Below are 7884 nucleotides of genomic sequence, written 5' to 3'. Positions count from 1 at the left end.
GTTTTCCTATTTTCTCCCTCTCTCCAGTTGATGGAGAGTGTGTTTCTTGATGGGGGGGGTCTGGCTACTAGCCAAAGTCAGCTCACCACAGAAATAATCCACGATTCATTTTCACTTTCTGTGGTACAGCAGAAAACAAGTGCTAAGTTTGTGAACAGCTCCACTACAGCTACAAAATATGATGTAGGCAGAAAGCCAGTCACTGGACAAACTGATTGGTTTCCTAGGCAAGCCTAAACACCAGTGAAGGCCATTATCCAACTTGATGAGGGATGTGACTAAAGCACAATAACTTTCTGACTTCCAGCCAGTACATATACTATGAGTTTCCAATGTGGAAGCTATCCGAAGGAAAACACAGAAAGATATTCACACTGTTTATTTCCCAGTTGTTCATCAAGAAAAACATCTATTTTGAAATATGAACCCGTGAAGTAAAAGAGCAACATTTAATTAATATTAATGTTAACATTGATATTAATATTGGGCGTGGTTTGAGTATTAAGAACAGGCAAGGAAAACTGAAATCAACAGAAATGAGGTCAACAGAAATGACTACAGCCATTTAGATATTGCCTGTGTTAAAGCAGATGTTAAGCGATGTTAAGAGAGATCAAATTTAGATCTAAAACTCCAAACAGTGTCCTTCCACCATCAACTTGCACCATCATCAAGAAACTGAAAGTTTGCCTGCCTTTATCAGGAGAAAATTTTGTATTATTCTTACGATGAACTTGTCAAAAACCAGCTTTCATACGCACTGCATCATGAAATGTTTTCCAAAGTAGACTGGCAAGCTGTAAGATTTGCTTTCTAGTTGCCAGTGACAGTGTAGAGTGATTGACTTGCATCTCAATATTATCTTTGATTAAAAAAAGAAGAGCAATCCTAAATTACTTAAGATCAACAGCAGGAGAGTTTTCTCCCCAGACTAGATTGCTTTATATTTCCTGAATTCTGCAGTGTTCCACATCCTTCAACAAGCTTGGCCATCCAAACAAGACTGGCAGCATCTTACAGATGTAGTGTTTCTATGAAAGAACAGTCTACCATAGGTATTTCTATTATCTTTTTAATACGTCAAAAAATTATACCAGTTATATCTGACCCAGCATTACATGGAGTAATGTATCTAAAATATAAATCTTTAATTTCCTGGAGAAAGTCTCCAACTTCTTGACTCAATCTGAGTACTTGATTCTCACTTATTACTTGTATTTGCCTACATTCATTCATATTGTATAGAGTTATTACTTGAAGAATTAAAGTGAGCGTTTGTAATGAAGTGGGGAGAAAATCAGAAATGTAAAGGGACATTTTTTTTTTTCTGAGATGCATGAACATCTGCCACTATTCTGCAGTGAGTCATAATTTGACAGCATAATTCTACTGCATATAGTGCAGCTTGCTTTATCCACAAGACGTTAGTGGATGAGTGAATTCCTTTCACATTACCAGAGCTATTTTTGTTGTACAAAAATACCTCTTTGTCTTGATATGCACATTTTCTTTCCACAAATTAGCAGAGTCTAGAAACATACAGAAGAAAGGATGGCACCTTGCAAAGAGAGATGAAGGAAACAGGGCTCCTGAGTTGCTTGCAGGCTACATCAGGTGTAGGGAGGCAATTTTGGGACTTCACACATTACCACTGTATCTGCAGGGAATATGTGAGTCACTCTCACAGGACCCACAGGCAACTGCCAGAAATACTATCCTGTCTGTAGTTTGGAAAAGAGGTAGGCCCTCTTGACTATGATAGTTTATAGCATCCTGGGAACACTTACAAATACACTTATACTTTTATTTGTCTTAATGAATCACCCACTAACACCTTTTTTTTCTTTTTTTTTTTTTTTGCAAATTCAGAAAAAGCTTTTAAGCAGAGATTCTTTAATGTTTCTTATTAACATCTATAGTTTTCCTGCACACAAATGAACATAACTGAAAGCCACACAAATGAAAGATGTTTCAGGCTTAGGCTCAAGAAGTACAGCTACTGAAGGAGCTGGATTTCCCTTATTTTCTTTTTACTCCTGTTGGCTTACAGAACATAAAACTCGTTTTACAATGAATAGCCAAATCCTAATTCCATCAAAGGAAAGCCAAGCTTTTCTGACAGGACTAACAGGAAACACTGACCTTTACTTCAGATGATTTTGATTTTTACAATATTCTTTACTATGCTACTGCAGAGCGCACTCTGACTCTAACTGCAGGTACTATATGGATTTGTTCAGGTGACAAATACCATATTACTTTATCAGGATAAAAGAAACATGTTGATTTACCTTACTCTTGTGTAATTTTATGTATACTTTACAACACACTAAACACTAATTGAACCAGTGCAACTACTTGTGCTAAACTTCTGTTTTAGTCACAAACTGATTTTGATTTAAAATATAGGAAAATGCTTCCTAGAAAACTTTACAATGTGTGCTGTGAAGACCTGTCTTGGTTACGTGGATATGATCTTTCAATCTGAGTACCTTTGCATGACACAGCCAATGAATGTGCTGACATAAGCAATGCAGCATCAACACTTTCAAAGAAATTGCCCAGACCACATTAGAACAGGAATTGGTGTATCTGTAGATGTTTAGAAACTTAGCAAGTCACCAGCACAGGACAGTCCATTCTAATTCAAACGTCTACTGGATTTTCATGAGTAAACTATTATTTATAATTTCAGTCAGTTTTTACTGTGTTTAAATATTTTTGCTAGTTTTACAGCTTTGCAGCAAAAATAAGTCCAAAGAAATGAGAATATCCATCAGATAGACTTCCCAGTCAGGAAAGCTCATGGTCCAGGTATATACTGACTTCTGTGTTGTCAAAAAGAAAGAAAGACAGGAAAAAAAATAATCATACTATAATTAGTTTATTTATTTGTATCAGATAATTAGTAAGACAAACATGTCATCTTTACCTTCCAAAGCTAAGTATTTGATATCTAGTTCTTGACTTGCTTGTTTGGTTTTAATTAATTACGTGTTTGGCTTGGAAGAATCTTGTCCCAGATGTCAACTTTTCCCTTTTCCATTAGTAGAGTTTTAATGCATTAGTGATACTGCCAAGAAAGTTTGACAAAAATGATTATAAGGTAACCTGAAATGGCCTAGTTTGTTAGTCTTCTGGATGTGAAGTGTTCTTTTCCACAGGCAACCTCTAACAACATAGACACAGCTTTTATGGAAAGATCTGGAAATATCAATAAGAAATACACTAAACAGATCTCAGCATTTCTAATAAAATACCATATTTGTTCCACTGGCAGGAACTACAGTGTCTGCTCCAAATTACCTTAATGGCATTCAATCAAAAGAGTGTCCCAAAGTCTGGTGCAAAATAGAATGAGTGACCCAGTACTATGTAGAAATAATAATACATTTTCTTCTTCCTTAAATTCTTTGTGAATACTTAGTAATCTAGAAAAGGGAAAGGAAGCTGACAATGTTTTCATGTCTTTTAGGCCACCTATGTAGTATGCTCATTTCAAAACAAGCAAGCTGAATAAATGAAACAATTAGTTTAACATCTATACATTTGACAAGCCTTTTATCTATTCTTAGCAATGCAGTAAATAAAAACTCTTTTTTTTTTTTTTAATGAAACTGCATGCCCTAGACTTGACAAGATGATTCAAGACCATAGCTTATAAGAAAAAAAAAAAAAGTGTTTACCACAGATATTCCTCACTATGGCCACCTGAAAAAAAAAAAAAAAAAAAAAGAAGAGTAAAAAAAAATAACAAACTTAAACCAAAGTGAAATTTTAAAAAATTATTTTCCTCAAGAGTGATTTTTCCTCTTCTCATTGAAAAGAGGAAAAGAGGGGAAAGAAGGGAAGAGAGGAAGGAAGGAAGAAGCTTCACTTCAAAGTTTCACATTATAAATTTTGAATCAGGACGTTTGGGGTGAGATAATTACTTCGTCGAAATCATCTTGGTTCATTTCAAATAGTGTCTCTTTGCTGATTTTATCAAGTGTAGTTTTGACCCATAAATATATCCAGTACATTTTCAGCTTGTATCAAGCACAGAGGGTGCTCTGTTTTATATAGCCCAATTGGTTTAAGGATGTTGTTTATGACACACATGGCCTTAAATTGCAAGCACTGACTTTCTCCAGGGGGGAATCCTATCCCTGTGCCAATTTGGTCAGCAGGATACTTGAGATTGATCATGCTGTACAAAGGAGGACAAAAATCTGGCAAAATTTTATCTGTGAGCTCTCCAAGACTTGGAGATTATTTCTTCTCTTGGTCCAAAGTAGTCTGAATCTGGGCCCCTTCCAGAGCTGCTACAAAAAACATCTGTTTTGAAGGGGGGTTGGAAAAGGCTGAGGATATGTTTACTAAAACTGAGGAGGATAGAAATTAGTTTTCGTGAATAGATAACTTCTTTTGAGTTGCTCCTCTAATTGCCAAGATTGCATTAAACTTCTAATGCTGTTTTCAGATTTTCAGATTTTGGAAAGAGGATATTTCAGTTATTCTTAAAATTAAAAGTGCAGTAATTTACTATGAAAAGTTGTAAGTAAAAATATCTTGCCATGTATATTCGCCATAATTTCTGTAAATTCTAATGCATGAAAAAACCAACTTGAAAATTAGAAAAATTATTGTTATGCAAACACCATCAAACCCAAATAAATAGAAGCCCTGCTGGAAACTGTACCAAATAGTGAAGATTCAATTTTCTTCTAGACTATCTTATCACTTGATCGGTGTAGGTACTTATTCTGATTGGGATATATGAATGCTAATTTTCTTTGCACTGCTGCTAAACACCATAGTCATCATAACAAGTTCACAGTGATTACCAGTACAGAAATATTAAATATTAATTAAATACTTAATTTAAATATTAAATATTAAATATAGAAGACATACTGAATCTTCCACAATAGATAAAATGTAGTGGGTTAAAAAAAAAAATTCACAGATGAACCAAATTTCTTATTCTAGATTTCGCATCCTAAGTTTGTCATCAGTATAAAAATGTTTCACAATAATTTTGTTGAGCATCCCTGCAGATGTGTGTATAATAATCACTGTACTCAACAATGCAGTTATCAATGAGCTTCAGGACTCTTTCATTCTTAATTGAGCAAATTCATTGGAATAATTTTATAATAACAATTAAAAAATCCTTGCTCTTAGTTTTTTCCGGCTTTCCTATTCAATGGCACTACACATTGGCAAGCAAAAATAAGGAAAAAAAATGCTGTCAAGAAAGCAGTTGATACATATGTCTTTGAGAAGAGTAACATGAGATTCAAGATTCTATGAATGAATTTATTTTTTATTTAAAATTGAGAACCTCTTTCATTCCATATGCATGTACTTTAGTCTCCAAAAATGTCTAAGTTTCTTTATCAGATCTGTGGTTTTATCATCAGAGGAGGAATTTGATTACAGTATGCTACCAAGGTTACAAAGCATCCCTTCAGATTCCAAGGAAATATTTTCAAACACATGACATAAACTGTGTCTAGAATAGAACCTCCTTTCTTTTACTGCTGCCACTTTTACCCATTCCCATTGTACTAAAATCAAAGCAGTCATAGTTTCCCATGCTCTGGTTCATGTCCAGACAATGTATGATCAACATATGACCAATGCTAGCATCATTAGGACCAGTAGGTCAAAAATTATTCTTTTTATGGAAAATGGAATTGAATTGACAATCATTGCATTTAATTGTATCAGACATTTCTTCAAAAAGTGTTATATAAGATCTGACAGAGGTAAATAATGATATTCCTTCTTTAATGGAGATCTCATAACCTGACATCTATGAAATGATTGACTCCTATTCACAAGCATCTCCCGACACCTGAAATAAACAGATTAATTACCAAATATGGTCATAGATGAGAGTATTAAAATGTATTTCACCAGATCAGCTACAGTTATAGCTAGGTCTTAATTCTCCTATCTGTACTTTTCTTGAGCTCATCTGGCTGGAAAAGCTATGAACATGCTGCAAATCAGATTAACTTTTCCAAAAGATCTTTTCAGCAACTTATTTAGAAAGTCTGGCAAACTTATTTCAGCAAAAAATTGTTAACTGTTGAGAGAAGCAAGGTATTTCTTGCAAGTCATCAAAAAAACATGCTATTATTTTTCTTCTTGCAATGATGAGTTATATTTGCATTCTTGAATAGCTGAAGACCTGTGTCCTTTTCTTCTTACAGAGTTAGCAGATGCATGTGCTTTCTTAGTCAAAACTCCTATGTTTTCAAATTCCAGTAGGCATGCCATGGGCATGTTCTGATATGTCCTATGACTTTTTTTTTTTTTTTTTTTGAGAGAGAGAGAGAGAGAGAGAGAGAAAGAGAGTTTCGAGAGTTTCTACTGCATTTACTAAGAAATCATTGAATAAATCATGATGCAAGAGAAGAGAAATGGATTTTGCATCTTGCCTCATTGCCTCACTGTGTACTTCCAGATAAAAAACACATTGGAAGATGTAGTAGTTTTGAAAAAGTGAAAAACAAAACTGCTAAATAAACCTCTGTGTTTTCAGAACAATGAGAGTTAGGCTGAAACGAGTCAAGCAGTAGTGGAGCCAACATAGTATTGCTAAGAAGAAACTGTGATCTACATGGCCTCATTTAAGCTGGGAGAAATCCTGTTTTTAATATTGATTCTGACACCAGCATTTGCAGATGGCTTACTTGCATGTAGGACCATATTTCTGTACTTCACTTTCACTTGCAGATGCTTTACACTTGTGCACACAAGTAAGTTGGGTTTAACTTGCCATAGCACCATTTACCTACAATCTTTTCTGAAGTTAGGGGATCAGTGGTTAGTGGATATTGAGCAGCTATGAAAATCATATACATGATGTTTTGATGTGGAAGCTGAAAAAAAACCCAACTTTTCTTTATTGTAAAATGTGTATTTTCGATGCTCTTTAATTCAATTTTCAAACTGGGGAAACGTGAATTAGATTGAGGAATCTGTACGCACTTAGTACTTAGGGAGAGAGAAAAGAAAACACAGTATTATTAAATGTCATCATTTACAGAAAAATTTGCAGTGAAAGATGAGTCTGTGAGAGACAAGGGCAATTAACAGCATTCATCAGGGCAAAAATGTATATTAAACTGTAGAATTTAGATGGAATGAGTGATAATGCCATTCAGACAAGCTGCTGAGGAAAAAAAAAAGATGGATTTGCTGTCCCTTAGGCTGTGTTTCTTCAGCCCTAACTTGGGCAACCAAGGTGAAGTCAAATGCTCAGCCAATCCACATTATATTGTTGCCCTGGACCATCCAGCTAGCTCCTTCCCAGTGTCAGTGAATGTTTCACTAGATGCAAAGGCTATATGATACACTCTGTATGCATCTAGACACAGGGCATGTTGTTCCTGTAGCTGTACCTTGTGACATGCATGTTTACTGTTACGACACTTGCTGTCCAGCTTCTGTTTCTGCACTAATACCTATCACTGTCACTGCCTCTGTTACACGCCTTCCTGGAAAGAGGATTTGGAGACATGGAAGTATTTCTGACTGTACAGAGCCTGTGTGCAAGGGTCAAGGAAATCTGAGGGGCCTTCAGACTGGTCACTTCATGAAGGTAGATTGCAAAATCCTTTCTTGCTTTCTAGTGCAATTTCTTTCTGCTTCTTTCCCATACATTATGCCACCTCTGCCTCCTTCAGCCCTCTCCAAACTCTCACAGTTTCTTTAGCAGCTGCTACAGTCAAACTTGCCTGCATTTTGGAACAGATGAGAGCCTCACTTTTTCCACACCACTGGTTCCAGTGCATGGCTTCTGTTAAACCCACAATTCAGATTACTGAGTGGATTAAGCAGGAGAAAAGAAAAAAAAAGAAAAGAAAAGAAAAGAAAAGAAAAGAAAAG

The sequence above is a fragment of the Centrocercus urophasianus genome, unplaced genomic scaffold, assembly GCF_019232065.1.
Source record: "Centrocercus urophasianus isolate 14NV4802_14NV808 unplaced genomic scaffold, USGS_Curo_1.0 seq_10, whole genome shotgun sequence".
In the NCBI taxonomy this organism is placed as follows: domain Eukaryota; kingdom Metazoa; phylum Chordata; class Aves; order Galliformes; family Phasianidae; genus Centrocercus; species Centrocercus urophasianus.
Note: the sequence above shows the minus strand (reverse complement) of the source record.